This window comes from Gasterosteus aculeatus, chromosome X, assembly GCF_964276395.1.
Source record: "Gasterosteus aculeatus chromosome X, fGasAcu3.hap1.1, whole genome shotgun sequence".
NCBI lineage: Eukaryota > Metazoa > Chordata > Actinopteri > Perciformes > Gasterosteidae > Gasterosteus > Gasterosteus aculeatus.
Genome location: NC_135698.1, coordinates 21,103,266 through 21,120,381, shown reverse-complemented (window position 1 = coordinate 21,120,381; position 17,116 = coordinate 21,103,266).

Here is a 17,116-nt window from a genome sequence, read left to right as displayed (position 1 = left end):
GAGCGTAGCGGGGCGGCGGCGCTCTAGAAGCCTGAAGCTGTAGCCGCCATGTCAGGCAAACCGCTCGGAGCTCGAGTCGCACCAAGAGATCTCAGAAAGAGCAAGAAAGCTTTGACCCCCACCAGCTTTCCTCTCTCTCCCATTGTCTCTGCAAGTAGTCCCCTTTTTACTCTCTTTAAATCCCAGCAGATTGTAGATTATAAAGCAGAAAGATCCTGTAGTTTGAGGCCGAGGGGAAGAAAAAAAAAGTTGGAACCCCGACTGCTTTTGCAGTTTCTGGAACGAGAGCCAAACGGAGCCGGGAGTGGTTGTACAACAGCGTTCTGCGAATGGAAAAAGCCAAATGATGATTGCTGAGTGGAGAAGGTGGCAGAAAAACGTGACGGAGGAGGGGGGCAGAAAAAGAGGCAGCGCGTGTGGGAGAGACGGACGTTACGGCAAAGAACAATCAATACGATCTAAGATGGTGGGAGCGGCCATGCTGTTTAGGTCTTACCCCCCCTCCCCCCCCCCCCCGGTTAGCTCTCCATGCCTCCTCGTGTAAATCAGTGCATTCGACTCGGACATATTGTTTAGACCCCCCCTCGATTTTAAAGTGGACAAATTAGCATCTCTCGGGGGCCGGGGGAGAACTTGAGGAACTGGTGAATGCATTCTACCAGGCAAGTGGCAGCTGGTTTTTTTCATGAGGAAAAGCAGCAAAGTCTCACTCAAAAATTCTTATCAGCCCTTTTCGACTTTGTTCCCAAATAGCTGCGAGGGTCCAGCTGCAGCGGGGGCTTTGTGACGGAGCCCCTCGCTCATGCCACGTTACTGAAATAAACACTGCAGAAGCTTATCTCTTTTTTCTTTCCTCTTCCTGTGTGTGTGTGTGTGTGTGCACGTGTGCGTCTGGTCTATTCTGTGCATTCGCGCCGGTCACTGTGGCACGCTGAGGAGTCGATGCACTCGGAGAGAGAGAGTGTGCAGGAGAGCCCCCGCCTCGCCGTGAGACCACCTCACCAACTCAAGCAGCTCGCTGAGAGTTGGACGAGTTTCCAAACGACTCGCTGCGTTTTCCTTCTTCCCTCTTCAGCGTTTCCCAGAGTGGCGTGTGAGCGCGCGGCCGGAGGGGGGGATTTCTGTGTCATTCTTCCTCCTCCGACCCCTCCCACGTATAGTGCCCTCTCTCTCTCTCTGCTTCTGGGTCTCTCCCTCCCTCCCTCCCCTCCTCCTCCCGTCGTCTGCAGTTCCTCGCCGTGTTGAACATGTGATGAAAAAGTGACTGGTTCGCGCGCTCCGCCGCGCCTCCTATTTCATCATCAGAGGGGCATTTCTCCCCCTAAACGGTGCTCCCTCTCTCTCTCTCTCTCCCTCTCTCCCTCTCTCTCTCTCTTCTGCTTCTCTCTCTGTTCCGCTCACTCCCTCTTTCTGCTCCAGCCACACGAGAGGGGGAGACTTAAGCTCTGCGAAGGGGGGGAGAAAGAAGAAGGGGGAAAAAAAGCGGTGCTATTTCTACAGTCAGGGCCTCCCCACAGCCCGCCCTCCATAGACGAGATCTTTTTGTTTTTTCGCTCACTACTAGCTGGATTTTAACCCTCTGCCTGCAACCAGCTGCACAGCCGCTCTGCAGAACCTGGCAACAAGTTTCTTTTTAGCGGCATTTTCACACTTTTGGCGCTTTGGTTTTTGCATCACTTTTGATTTGGGCGCCGGTTTTTCCGTTCTCTTGTGTTTTGTCCCGTTGTCCTTTTTTTTGTCCCCGCCGATGGGTTTGTAGTACAGTTACTTAGTTTTTCTCTTTCTGGATGGACATTTGGGAAGGTGGCGTTTTGCCGCGTGATGGCCGTTGGTCCACCTGGAGTGTCCGGCAGGGTCCTCGGGGGGAGGCGGGCTCGTGGTCTGGATGACCACTATGGATGACGCGTTTAGAGAATGTAACCGGAACCCATCAGGGTTCTAAATAACTTCAGCGACCGGCGTCCCTCGTCTCTACTCTGCGTCTCCCACTATTTCCTCTGTCTCTGTGTATCGGTCTCTCGTTCTCTCTCTTTCACACCGACTCGCTCCCCCCTCCGGAGAACGAGTGGTGCGCTGAGCCGGAGCTCTTTCTGGGACAGGTGCCAACTGCAAACAAAAGACATTATAAGGCAGTAAGACGGGAAATAATTGGAAATTGCAAAATGTCCAAATTAGGTGGGCCTGTCGTGTGTCTACACGTCCACTTTGCGCTGTTATTGCATGTTTGTCCGAAGCGTTAAAAGCGAGGCTGCTGGTAAGGCAGAGGCTTGGATCCTTACACACTAATGCCAGTGGAGGCATTGCATTGGGCTGGAGTGATGCAGGAACGTGGGAGAGCAGCCTCATCGACTGCTGAATTATTCATGTGCTCAGCCGAGGCTGTGACTGGACCGCTTGTGCCATTTGCATGCATCCGACATGCTGTTTGTCTGTTTGCTAACATTCCTCATTGAAAGACTTGTTAACCAGCAGACGGCTTAGCCGGAGCCTTGCAGACAGCCTCATGGCCTCCCATTGTTTCCGGCCTCACAGGGCCTGGATGCGGCCAGTGGCAGGCGAACCACGGAGCCTTGAGTTAGGGGGGTTCGGACTGCAGCAGGGATCAGGGCTGGAGATGAGATTCAGGTCGGGGCTTGGGGCCCGGAGTTAGGGGGCCGGGTCTCGCAAGGACCACCAACGGGAGCTTACGGCTTTCTCCTTTCTTTGGCAGAGATGGCGGATGAAAGCGAGAAGAACTGCCGAATGTCGCATCCCGACCAAAAATCTACCAGACGTCTAACTTTTCTTCCAGAATTGGTGAGTAGTATTTGGTTTTAACAGTTTGATAACAGCTTGCATGGTTTTAATAGAAGTTTATCTGTGTTTTTAATTCTTAGGCTTGCAATGTTTAAAAGGGCACCCTGTTTATCTTTACTCATTCATACGTGGGAGCTGTTTAGGAACCAATACAATCGAGACACAAAGAGTTAATAAGTAATGCACAATCATTGGTCACTAATAGCACTTTGATTGCCGCCTGCATAATCCTACTAATCGGTGGCCGAGCAGTTGCTGGTGTTTCATGTGGCCGGTGTGGTCCGGCATTAGTTTGTGGTGTCTGAAGAGAAGTACGTGGTGTACTAAATTATGAAGTGTTGCAGGTTGTATTGGCCAAAAGTTCTGTTTCGTCTAATAATATCGCATTGAAAAATACTCCATAATTTAGTCATTTGCAATATATTTGAGATATAAATTGCCAATACAAACAATTGTATCGGCAAATAATATCTCACACATCATTTTGTGATTTAAAAAAGAAAAAACAATGTATCTTGGCTTCCTGAACACAGGACTTGGCTTCGCGCGTTATCCTTTTATTGCAAGTGTACACAGACTCCTCCCAAAATGCTTTTGAAATTGTAATGATTTACGCCCAAGAAAAAATTCCTTCCTTTCATTTGTTGGAAGAAACTGTGTATGCGGCCGGTAAATAATTCCACAGGACCATCGTGAAATGATGAACTTGACCGAATAGAAGTTACTTTGGACATCAGATTGATGTAAAACTGAAGGTGACAGGTGAATGAGGCGTTGACAAGGACATCTGCAGCCCCGGGGTCTGAAAACAACATTTCATTTGTATAGTTGCCACAATGCAGCGTATTCACTGTTTTACAATATCTATATAATTGTCCATGCTTTGGTTTTCTAACGACCCCTTCAAAGTGCATCTGCTTATCAGGCTTTTTAGAAAGGGGGGGGGGGGGGGGGAAAAGATATCACGTAAATCCTCCATACATAGATGATCATGTTCATTCATCTGGACATGAGCCGTGCTGGAGCAGCAGTGGACACTGATCGCACTGCTCCTGTGGCCCTCAGGAGTCGCGGGGACGGGTGCACGTCGGGGGGCAGATGGCAGGGCGGGGAGGGGGTCGCAGGGTTTTTGCTCTCTGTAAATGCGTACCTGGACAATCCCAAAAGCCGGGTGGAGCCCACAACGTGAATCATGGGACAAGCTCACACACTCGCAAATATTGAAGTAAATACAGTACACGTTACACGTACTTTTGTGTGTATTATTTGATCTGTTCCCCTTTTTGTATGAAATACTGTGTTTAATGGATCAATTCAGTTACCCCTGAAAAATGGTCAAAGTTGCATTTTAATAGATTATTTTGGTGAATGTGTTAATACATATTCAAACCATTTTTATATCATTTATAAAGTTATAGAGTTCACGGTCAATTGTATTATAACTTGACTGTGAACTTGAACGTGAATAGAAGAAGCTTCTGGACCTTTTTAAATGTTCTATTTTGTTGTATTGTATTATATTTAATGGTTTTGTTCAGATGCAAGACATTCAAACTGACAATACCGTACAACTTTTTAACTCTGAAAATAAATTATACATAAGATTGAATTATACGTTATTAGTATTTTATAATTTAGGCTTTTAAAATCTTTTTAAAACTTATTTTCAATGATGGTTGGTTTAATTTGTGTTTGAATGAGACGTATTTGTTGAATGTTAAATCATATTCAGAGAGAAAAAGATAATAATGCAACGCAATGCATTATACTCCTTTTTTACTTTTAAAAGAATTCTCTTTAAGAATTAAAAAAGTTCAGTCATGAAGTTGAGATAGGTATCACTAAGGGAAAATATTTTAGTTTATAGTTTAAAATAGTTTATCTGGAAGAAAATACACCAGCATGAATCAAATACATCTGTGTAGATTTTTATGGTTTTCGAACATTTCTTTTAGTACAAAAAATACCATTGTGACCATTGTTCATGAATATACAGCATCAGCATGTTTTGGTCAGGGTGAGTGTGTGTGTGTGTGTGTGTGTGTGTGTGTGTGTGTGAGAGAGAACTCCCCTTTATTGCTCAATAATTTACTCAGGATCTTTTTATTGCCGGTTGATTCTTCAACTATCCTTTTTTTAATAATGAGGTTATTGCGATGTGGCTTGTTTCAAACCTCAAACATAAATATATCAGAGGTCTCATTATTATGCCGTTGACTTCTGAAGGGTCACCATGAACTTTTTATGTATTTATTTAAAATGACAATTAGTAGATTCTGTTGTATGCCCTTAGTGTTAGAAACGAGTCAGCTAGGGCCTCTTTACTCGAGTTATTTATTTTAAAATTAATTAATTTGCCCCAAACATTTCCGTTTGTCATTCTTAACAATGTTTATGCTTATGTCATGAATATAATGTATTACACGCCTGACATATACATTTATGTAGTTGAGGAAATAGTCAGCAATCTGCCAGGCCAGGCATACCTTCATATATACATTTTTACGTCCCACATTAACATATCGCATCAACAGAAAATCTCCAGATAAGCTGTAAATAAGAATGTTTCTGGTTGTAGGTACTAAAGGTCATGTGAAGGCCGCTGTGTGTCTCCACCAGATACTTTTAAAGTGTTGAATATTTGGTCACGGTCGTATTCTTAGGTGTGCACTGCTTCATTTGTTAACTGGATAAATTAGTATTTAAGATTATGAGGATTTAGTTTCTTCCGCGAGCTCGCTGTGATGTTGTGAATCCCGTCCAATTTCCTCCTGGCAGATATGGACTCCACTCACTATATATTTTTCTGCTATTGTAATGAAGTCTCTTTTCATTTCTCCGAGTCAATTAGCTTTTTTTGGAACAATAGCGCTGAGAATCCTAACATTATTATTATTAAGTTATACTGCCTGCACTAAAAAAATCAACAATGATATGTATGTATTTATTGGTAACTAGATCATATTTTTTAAATACTTTTGTTTTCATATTAACACAATGTATATACATTATGTATATAATTATTGCCACACAAACCGTTAGGCCAGTAAATGTATACATTTACTGTGGAACATTTTTTGTAAATCAAGTAAATGCATTTCTTAATAGCATGAAGGACGTGAGAAACAGAACGTGAGAAGATCTGATTCATGCATGTAGAAAATGTGTCTACATCGTGGTATTGAGGACTGATATTATAAGCGGTGCTGCAGAGTAGTGAACCCTGTCCTGCAGGTTGCCTCTAGCACGTCACTGAGCTGCATTTACATTTCACACTTTGGTATCCGCAGTCCCTTCTGCAACAACAACAAACCACTTGTACAATTTTACAGCTGCATCATTGTTACGTGTTTCTTCAGGCTTTTCCGTCAGCAATCAGTGGAAGACACTGGTGAAATCTGCTCCCCGTGGATCTACAGGGGCCACTGCACTACCACTGCTACATGTGCACACATGAAACACACACAGCAGTAGAAAGTAGGCCAGGCCGGAAAGGATAGCAGAGGGGCTGGACAGAGAGGTCCGAGACCCCGATCCACATTCACACATACATTTTGCTGTTGTGACAAAAATGATAAATGTGCACAAAAGCCCCAAAAGTTCAAGGCTCAATAAACTAAGTCATTACAGACAAGGATGCTGATGTACTAACACAAGTTACCCTGTATGCACACACACACACACACACACACACACACAGCAAAGTCTTCAAACCTTCTCTGCCGCGTACATGGAAGCCATTAGTCCATTACCCTTTTGGCTACTGAAGATTGGGGGCCATTTTATTCTCCCCGCGCTAATCAGGATGTCAGCTGGGAGTGTCACATGTAATTTATCCACAAAACCACAGCAACTCCACAGCGATGGGGAGCACAGTCATAATGACGTAATATTGGACTGGTGGAGCGTTACGGGGGGGGGCGGCGGTGACAGATGATGTTGATTTTCCCCTCTTTCCCTCCAGACGTTCTGAAAGGAGACCTGTGCGACTTGCACCTCTGCACCATGGGCCCATTGGCTGAGGTTGGGCTGTTTCTTTTACCACCAGAGTCTGGCTCATGATTGCGAAGCAGTCGAGTAAAGTTTGACAACGGGCAATTCTTCAATCCTGACTCCTCGACAAATTCCAAATGTGTTTTAGGATCTCTGGTCTGCAGCGTCACGCGCCAGCGGCTCAGAGTCCTGCTTTTAGGAACGCAAGTCATATTCCAGATAACGCCGAGCTGCGCCCACCCTAAGTTCTAATTTCTTTTCCAGCGTTATATTTCTTCAGCGTTTTGGCCTCCGCTGTCGCCAAGGCAATTTAGCGAGCGCAAAACTGCAGCCTCAGCAAAGTTGTTCCACTCGGAGGCAGAGTTGGGGGGTGTTGAAAGGCCTCGCCTGCTTTCAGACTATCAAAATACTGTAACTCCCTTCGCTCGCCTCACCTCCACTTCATCTTGCGGTTGGTCACTGCTGAGATGAATTACGCTGCTTTTGGCGGCAACAACAAACGCACTGGCCTGGGAAAGTATGATAAATATAGTATGTGCTTTGATGCGTCATTACCTCCAGTTTTTCTTCTACCGATTTTGACTGCTGTACTGATGTGTGCAGTGTAATTCAGCGCTCCATTAAGGTTTGTGTATTCAGTGTTTATTTGTTGCGGTAAAGTGGCCAAAAACTAAAGTCACCTTATCAGAGTACGTCAGACTTAAATAGTTTTTAAAAATGACTGCATAGATATTGTGTTTTTACAATACTTGCAGCTGTTCATGTGATATTGTAATATTCTGTAAACGAACCCCCCCATAATTACCTGCCTGGGTTTTAATGAATCGACAACATGCACACACACACACACACACTCGCACACAGAGTGCAGTGAGTGCACAGCTCGGGCACGGTCCTCCCTCCGCGGGCTGGAGGAGTTGGGTTACTTATGGGCCCATAAACATGTGCTGGCGGCGTTCCAAGGCACTGCACTGTAATTACCAACGCTAGAAACAATATATAAAGGAGCCTTCCCCGAGAAGGCTGCAATTAGCGTCCTTGTACAGAATTATCACCCTTCAGCAGCAGCAGCAGCACCGGGGGGAGGCCTTTAATTGGCAGTGTCCTCTTCTCTCTGCCAGAGGACGACCCCTCGCGTCTCTTGGGGACGCTTTATTTTTCGTGGGATTTCAATAACGAAAACTAAATTCCCCCCCGTTTTCCCCTCGTCCCGTTTCACCGCCACAAGCAGCCTGCGTGAGCGCGGGATGACAGCGCGTGTAGAACTCAGAACCCAGCGCCGCAGCGTGGCGGAGCGGGTGCTGTCGGGCGAGGGCGAGGCCGCGGTGCAGCTTGGGTGCTGGTGTTGGGTGAGCATGCGGCCAGCGGAGAGGCTGCTAATGAGTTTCCTTGGCGAGGCCGCGGGGCCAGTTTATTAGCACACAGGCTACAGAGAGCAGATCTGCTGTAAATGGTCTCTCTCTCCCTCAGGCAGTGAGATGGCTTTTGACTTCACAAACAAGTCAAATCCCAGACAGACGGACCGGCGATCGCAGCAGCAGTGTAAGTACCTTAATCCACTTTGAATGGAATATTTCAATATGTAATTACGTACTGTAATGCCGCTGTACTGTCCTCCGTTTTATTTTCTGAGATAGTAAATTGAATTGGTTATATACGTGCCTCTTCCTGAGACTTAATATAATGTGAGCTTGCATTAGATTAAATCATAATGGCTGTTATTGTACCATCATCCCATTTGAAGTGTTTTTTTTTAAAGCAAACCTAATCTTCAGTGCACATGCACAGAAATTGTCCACTAGGCGTAGGAAGTCTTCACTGGGGCCTGGATGTGTTCCACTCTGTGCCTTCCAGCTCTCACCTCCCCGACACCATTTTGTGTTTTTATGCCCATGCAGTCAGGTAGTGTGTGTGTGTGTGTGTGTGGGGGGGGGGGGGGGGGGGGGGGGGACATATTGAGAACACTCAATAGGTCTTTTTGCAATGGAGATTTGAGTTTTTATTGTTTGTTTGAACCCCCCCAGCTCCTCTTCTCAAAGACCTGACCTTATGTGCACGTCATAATGGTTCTTTCCTTGGGGCGAATGTGCTGGCATGACCCCCTTCCCCCCTCCCACCAGTCCCCCCCCACTCTCCCCCACAACACCCAGGTCCTCAGTGGCCCGGCCCCCACGACCCGCCTGCTTTTAGTACCGCCGGGTGCTTTAGAGCTTTAACCTCTGCTGGTTACTGTGCACTTAGTAACCCCACCCTGCAACCTCTGCATGCGCCGCCGTTTGATTACACGGGCAGATGTTATGGAAATGCTCCTCTCATTTGGCCCCAAAGACCACGGATGCTGTGTGGAGCTTTTTAGACAGCTGATCATTACGCAGCGTAGCGGTCAAAGACACACAGAGACATCAAGGTGCTTCAGCCTACATAGTTCTGTTTGAATACTATTTGTTATTTTGGTCATTTGACCTCCATAAAAAAAAGAATGAATATTCATCATTTCAATAAAACCATATTAATCCTATGCGCACTACATTCACGTTCATGGCATTAGCCTTCAAATATCGAGGTGTATTTCGCGGCTTGCTGTGTCTCAACTGAGTTCAACTTACTATGTGTTTATGGCTCCAAGTGATGCTGTAAATAGTCCCTCGCTATATCAGATGTGTATCTTTCTCGGCATGTAACTGATTTAGACTTGAGGTGCAAAATATAGCAGAGGTCAGTCGCTCGTTGAGACAGACGTACAGTCAGTGGCTTTGCTAACGGTTCACAATGTCCTCTGTCCCCTCTGACTCCTCAGTCCTTAATCTGGCCATGTGTTTGCATATGGGACAGAGTGGCCTCCATATTGTTTGTGGAATGAATTATGAATGCTATTGCATAACCACGGTCTGTTTCTAGGGCAGATTTCTACAGCATCTACCCAGAGACCAAAGCATGAATAGATGTACTCGGCTTACGCCTCTTGGAAACGATACTGCCAAACTGGCCTGCCTGCCTTTGTTTATGCTTATATAGAGCAGATGGCCATGCAACATGCTCACATATTACACACCGGCTGCCGCGCTGGCACTGCCACATACATCCAATGCTCAAATGTAGGAATACTTGAATCCACGGAAGCATTAAATATCGTACTCGCTGTATATGTTCTCCTTCATTTTTCGTAGCAGTCCTGGAACTAAAGGCACTGGCTGCCAAATCAAGCATTTGAACACTACGCTGTGGTTAGCTATGCTGTATTTACAGCCGTAGCTTCTAACCACTGTAGCTCGGGGGTAACGAGTTCTTCAGGGTTACTGCACAGATCCCTGCCGGCCCACTGTGGCCCTCTGTCCGTCAACTGAAGTTCATATCCAGGGAGAAAGGTATTTGTCCCGCCCTCTATATATAGCCGGCGACAGATGCAGCGCAATGGGGCACTACGCAACTGAAAGGGGCCCTGCAGGCCGGGTATGTAGACTTACACGGGGGCCCGACGGGTCACCAGCAGCCGCACGGCGATGCACGTCTCACCAGCTTCCACCAGACACAAAGACTGAGCCTGTAAGTGTTCACATGACCATTTCTGCTTTGTGTACAACAATCTGGGTTCTGTTTGCACACACGAGGCTGCAGGCCCGTGTATGTTTACGTCCATGTGACTGTAAACGGCGTGTGAGCGATGAGGAGCAGCTGGCGAGGTTGGAATCAGCGGTCAGCGCCCCCCGCTGTGCGCCCTGTCATTACAATGGTCGTGGGTCGGGTTGTTTTTTGTGTACCTCTAAGGATGTGGCCGGGGGGGGGTGTTGCTCTGGGATCGGCTAACTCTGCCTGACCCAGCCCTCTTCACCTGGCGTGTTTACGGCTGTGCTGTTCTGAGGGAAGGAGGCGTAGAGGAGGGGGGGTGAAGGTCACTGGGGCCATGTGGTCTCACATCCAGACACGCAAACCGTGCACGTAGGTGTGAGAACATACACACTCCTTCACGTTGATCTGCACCCACACACACACACACACACAGCGCATGCATTATTCATGCACCAATGCTTACTTGTAGCTCCGCACACACACACAGAAGCACGTACTCTACACTCAGACATCTTCACAAACTCCCTCTTCTTTCCTCCTCACTCCGTATCGGCCTCATGCTGAGGTGACGGGGAGGTCAGCCTGTCTGACTTTGAGCTGAATGCCCCCGCTGCTCGCCCCAGCCACCCCCCGGCATGTGTAACAGGACCTGCCCATGCGACCTCTCCTCCCCTCCGGTCCCGGTATAAATAGATGGGTCATGCCTGCTGTGCAACCCAGAGGGGGCTGCGGTGCGGGGGCCAGAAGCCATGCTTCCCTTTTCATAGATGATCTACCTTTCCTATCTGGGTTCCTCCTGGCTGCTCCCAACTCCACATCACGTCTTTCAAGGCGCAGATATCCAAAGGTTGACACAGACAAGAGAGAAATACACTTCAGTATCTCCAACCACTTCCCTGACAGAAAGGAAGCCACACGTTTGCAAACACGAGGACTAATGAGCACATGTTTTGTGTAGAGATACTTCAACTCAACCATAAGCACTCATGGCATCTCAGAGTGTGATGAAGAGTGCTGTTTAGTGAAAACCACCAAGTTGAGTCCTTAAATAAAGGAGAGTGAGCTGTAGTGAGGAGAGCTCTTTGCACCAGATATCATATCAAGTACCTTCCGGGATGTTACACAAAATGGCCCAATGATAATAGCTCTAATAAAGTTATTCAGTTCATCCAATTCTATCACCAACAATATCTTCTGATCTGTTGTAGTATAAATGTTAAGTGAGTTGCACTCCATTAAAACAGAGGTCACGGGTCTAGAACATGGACTGGGAGGCCAGATACGCGACACAAATTGAACATCAAAGCGCGGTGGAAGACGTAAGATGCATATTGTGTGGATGTCCAGCTTCTTTTTCCAAATCACTCGCCGCACTGACTAACCACAAAACCGCCGGAGCCCCAAAAGATCAGTTTACAAGCTTCAACCTCTCCATCTTCCTAGAAACTCTGCTTCAGTATTGATTGCTGGCCGCTGTAGCACTTAGACCCAAGTGTGATTGAATTAAAGTGGCCTTCCAACCAGTGTGTGCCTGTTGCTCTGAGCGCCGTGTGAAAATGTGCTGAGCTGAATGAATATCATGTTGGGCCTCTTTCCTCAGCCTAAAAGGCATTTTGCGATGTTTGTATGTGAAGTGTGTGTATTGAAAACGGCCTTCCGGTGTCCCAGAGCGCCGGTACGTGCATTATGAGACGCATTGACTTGACTTCTCAGCGGCCGATGGCGGCGTCTCGGTTACAGACGCCGTGCTTTCGAGTGCTCACTGAGTTTGCACACTTTAAAGGAGCTCAGTTTTCAGCTCGTCTTGAAAGGACACGTTTTTAGATTGTATGCATTAATAGACCGCCCTAAACAAGCTCACACAAGAATGCGTGTGTGTGTGTGCATACTTGCATCGTGCATTGGTCCCCAGTGGGTGTGTGTGTGCAGATGTAAATATCTCCCTGTCACTGGATGATGGCAACTGGCTTCACTTGAAAGCAACAGACGTGCACTTAGTTGGTCGGGTTCCCAGAGCCATCTACTCCATTAGATTGAAGTACGTCCAGTCAGCGAACCGTGTGCCTTGACCTTACCTTATGAAGTGTGGACGAGCGTTTCTGCAGAGCGCCACAATTGGACAATTGGCATATCGCCACAGTTTCACAACATGCAGTTTCTGTTTCAACATCGCTCGGTTGGAATATGAATAAAATGTTTTTTAGCAGTAGAACTGGTTTTCCTGTGTTCTTATCGAACTAGCTATAAATGAATTGATTTGCCTTTTGAGGTCTTTGTGTACGTACGTGTTTGCATACTGCAGGAGGCCGTCCTGTATTTTTCCTCATGTCTGTCTGTCAGCCTCTTGAGGGCGTGCGCTTGCAGCTACTGTCCACTCATCCAGTGCTGTGATGTAAGTACAGCAGCCTTGAATAATGCAAAGAGCCTCAGACACAATGGAGCCTCTCAGCTCAAGACGTTCTGTATTATGCTTTGCTCTACACGTGTGCCTTCACAGCGAGAATGGCATCGCTGCAGAGGTATGTGCTGACAACGATTCGGATGACTTTGTATCGACAGATCGTGTGTCAGATGCTGAATAACAAACTTAACACCCAATACCCTGAAAACCAGTTTGCTTCACTGATGTGTTTGCTGACGGTCTCACTTCAGGCAAATCTGAAAGTTACTGTGTTGACGTACTTTCTCCGTTTCCCAGATTTTCCCTGTGGGATTCTTCCCGACTTGGGTGACCCGACCTGCAGAGGAAAAGATGCGTGTTCCAGAGCAGGTGGGGAACATTAAGCGCGGCCCTCTGCTCCCACATGTGGGCCAGGAAGTGTTCCATACTGGTGACAACTGTTAACACTCTCCTCTCCAGCAGCCAAGAAAAAGGGATGAAACACGGTGGAATAATCAGCACTGTTTTTTTTATTATTATGTATTGTACGTCTGCTGATGCGTTGATGATGAAGCTGATGGAGATCGGGTGGAGATGGCGAGGTGGAGCGATGTGAAACGGCAGCGTGCTGAAGGTTCATAGAGAATCACGTTTATAGAGACAGCAGCATGATTATAGGTATATTGTTTGATTTGCATTTTTTTAGATGTTTAAATTATTTCATGATAAAAAAAGCCAAGATTAGAGAGAAGAACGTCGTCTTTCCTTCACTATCTGTACTTGACCTCTTTTGTCAGGCGAAGCTGGAGAGTGTTAGCAGGAATTAGTCACCATCGTTTTGGTTTTATTAGAAGCCTATTGGCTAAAACAGGATCTTATCAGGAGCTTATTTAATGAAGACAATATTTCAATAGATTTGATGCTAAACATGATTCCATTTGAATCCTCCCCTCGAGGTAAAAGGCATGAACCCGGTGAGCCGATCGTCACGTTGGGTCACAGACTTGGCTGCCCCCCGGGGAGAAGGGCGGGTGTGTGTGTTTTTTGTGTTTCAGTGATAATCGCTGTTATTCATCGAGGTGGGTGGAAGCGGATCACCGGCGCCCTGGAATCCCGCTTGTTCTGTAGAGGAGAAACACTGTCCTTTGGGGTGAGGTAGTAGGTTGTATAGTTTTAGGGTCACACCCTTCCTGTCAGATAACTATACAACTTACTGTCTTTCCTGAAGTGGCTGTAATGTCGTCAGACGTCCGGTTGCAGCGTTTTGATCTGGGTCAACACCTCAGTGTGTTCTAAGGACGTAACTCATTACAGCCCGTTTTGGATCGTAAAATGCTTAACGTTGTTTTCTCACAACTGTCAAAGTTGCACTTTAAGGCTTTACGGTTAAAAAATGCTCTCATCAGAGGTGTTATGTTATCTAAAAAGTCCTTTTTTATGTGTTTTATTCACCATTTATCATCACAGGGCTTTTGTCAAAGTTCTCCTGTTGTGTGCAGTGTTTTTTAAATTAAAGCTCGACTCATCACTTAAGTCATGTTCTGTATGGTCTGATTCCTAAACATTATTTGTGTGTAAAAGTTGTGGCAGAGTTTGTGATGTTCGAACAGGGTGAGGTAGTAGGTTGTGTGGTTTCGGGGTAGTGATTTTGCCCGATCAGAAGATAACTATACAACATACTGCCTTCCCTGAAGGGCAGCAATACTTCACCGTACAGACAACAGAACCTGGAAGGAGCTCAGCCAATCACAGCGTCTCAAGTCACCAGCAGGTAAACCCAGTTCTCCTCCAAATATGAATAAAAAATAAGATGAAGAATCTGTTTGTCTTTGACTTTTTTGTACACAGTATATATGTTTTAGACTTTGGGACTATTTGCAGTTGAATGACAGCATTGGTGTAACTATGTTTCCAAAGCTTTGCGATCTCTTTCTACACGCAGTAAAGGTTTAAACAATGTAAAGACTTCTAGTGAATCTTCAATTGATCCTGACCAGTTTACCAGCATTTATCAAACGTAACACAACATTTTTTATTGCCGCCCCTTGAATAGTTTAGAAATGTTTGGAAGCATCTCTAAAAACTAAAAAACAGACCTGACCACCTTCGTGGGATCCGGGGGTCCGCCCTGAGCAGAGCAGATGGACAGAGGATCTGTGGCCTAATCTCACCTCCTGCACTGCAGCATGATTCATATGGCAACAGATGACGGGTGCAGTAGCTCTCTGGCCAACGGCACACACACACACACACACACACACACACACACACACACACTGATGACGAGGTGAATACCAGCCGGTATCCGACCAGCTCGCCCTCAGGTGGGCCTTACTGTCTGCTGCTGCAGCTCCGTATCTCGTATCAAGGTCACTCACGGTGAGACCCCTCGATCTTCACCACCAGTGATCAACTGTGTGTCAAAGTGAACGTCTTAACATGCAACAATAAATACGATTCCACTGTGCACTGTCTCCCAGTCTTTGGGTACGCAGACAAGTATTAGTATTATTACACCACACATGCTGAACCGGTGAGAAGGGTTATATCACAGAACATCAGTGGAGCAGCAAAAGAAGAATACCAATGTACTGTATCCTCTCTGTGTGGAACACTGTTGGATGTGTGTGTGTGTGTGGGCTGCACTCACTGTAGCCGTCCCCTGCCAGCCACCATATTGAATTGGTTTGAGCCTTGGCCCTGGTGATAGTGCTGAATACTAAAGCCGGGTGGGACAATGGCTCTGTGTGCATCCCGTCTCTGGGGTTGCACCACCCGTCATCTCCTCCCGCTTCACCGACAACGCTGCGACGACCATCTGGTACATTCTTCTCCTGTGAGAAAAGGAACTAATGAAAAGATCTCAAGAGTCCATCGGAAACATTTCAGTCCAGAATTCAATAATATACTATTATATACTATTCTATGCTTTTGCTGCCCTTCATATGATGTCATGGCCGTATAAAAGTGTTATCGATCAAATGTAAGTGGAGCGGGTTGAAGGCTCTGAGTGGGCGGGACCCTCGAATAAACCACTCAGCAGAGTGCATTTGCTGGAAGGAAGAAAAGCTATTCCTGTGTCTATATAGAAAGAGCCAGCTTAATCTGTGTAATGGTGATTAAAAATATATATATATATATTATTCCGGCTGAAATGTAGGGCATGGAAATAAAATGATGCGTCTCATTTGCTCAAGTTTTCTTGTTTCTCATTTTTTATATTTACATTTTCTGCACAAACTATTTTGATATAGTCGCTCACCAACATAAATCCCAAAACAGGAGTTACAGGGCCACAGTGGATGTGGCAAAAGTGCCACCTAGTGGATGCTCATTCAACATTCTTCAAATACAGAATGTTTGCACCCAATTTGAAACTCTTCTTTCTCCACAATGTCATTTTACCAAGTTCTTTCTGCCTGCTCTTACAGCTATAACTAACAATACACCACATATCTGTCACAATTACCCCAAAGTCATCAAATGTCGTTTTGAAACGTCCAAATTCCAGAAAATATTAATAATAATATAAAGAAAAATATGAAGGGTCTCCATGAATCGATAGTTTTGGCCTTTCTCCCTAAAAATACAATAATTCAATAATCTAAATAGTTGCTGATTTATTTTTTCCACTAAATTGGGCCATTTTTTCCCCGATTGGAAGAGTCCGCTTACAGCGTGTTAGTGTTTGTGTGGCCGTTCCCAGACAGCGGGTGGGAGCAGAGGATCCGGTCTCCACATTGACCCACTTCCAGAATGTTAGCGGGTCATCATGTCAACCAAAGAACATCATGTCTTCAAGGCCCCCCCTCCCTACAGGAAAAAAGAGATGTATTGTATAAAGAGCAACCACTTGATATGGGCTGTTGCAGATACTAATGTCATGGTGATGCTGCTCAAACTTTTAATTGACCATATGTCGGTTCCAACTAAATCTACCAGTGACATGAATTCATGCTCATATTCATAGTCATTGCGTATCCCATATTTTCCATCTACAATATTTGCACAATTATGTCATACCTTGTCATTCATATTTACAACCCTACTGCTTAATGTACTTACTGCTCCATGTATATTTCAAACGGTACATTTATTCATATATACTCTATACTGCACTTTATCTGCTCTCTTGCACTTCTGGTTGGATGCTAAACTGCATTTTGTTGTGTCAGTACCTGTGCAATGACAATAAAGATCTAATCTGATCTAATAAAGGTGAACAAAGGTAAATCCCCCACTAAACACAACTCCTGGGACACGCCCCATTTTATCAGCATGAATCCCCTCAGCGATTTCCTGCTTCCTAGTCTGTTTCATCTCATCCACGTGCAGCTGAGGGACAGACATGGGGCATCTGCCGTTGGGTTGTCTGAATGT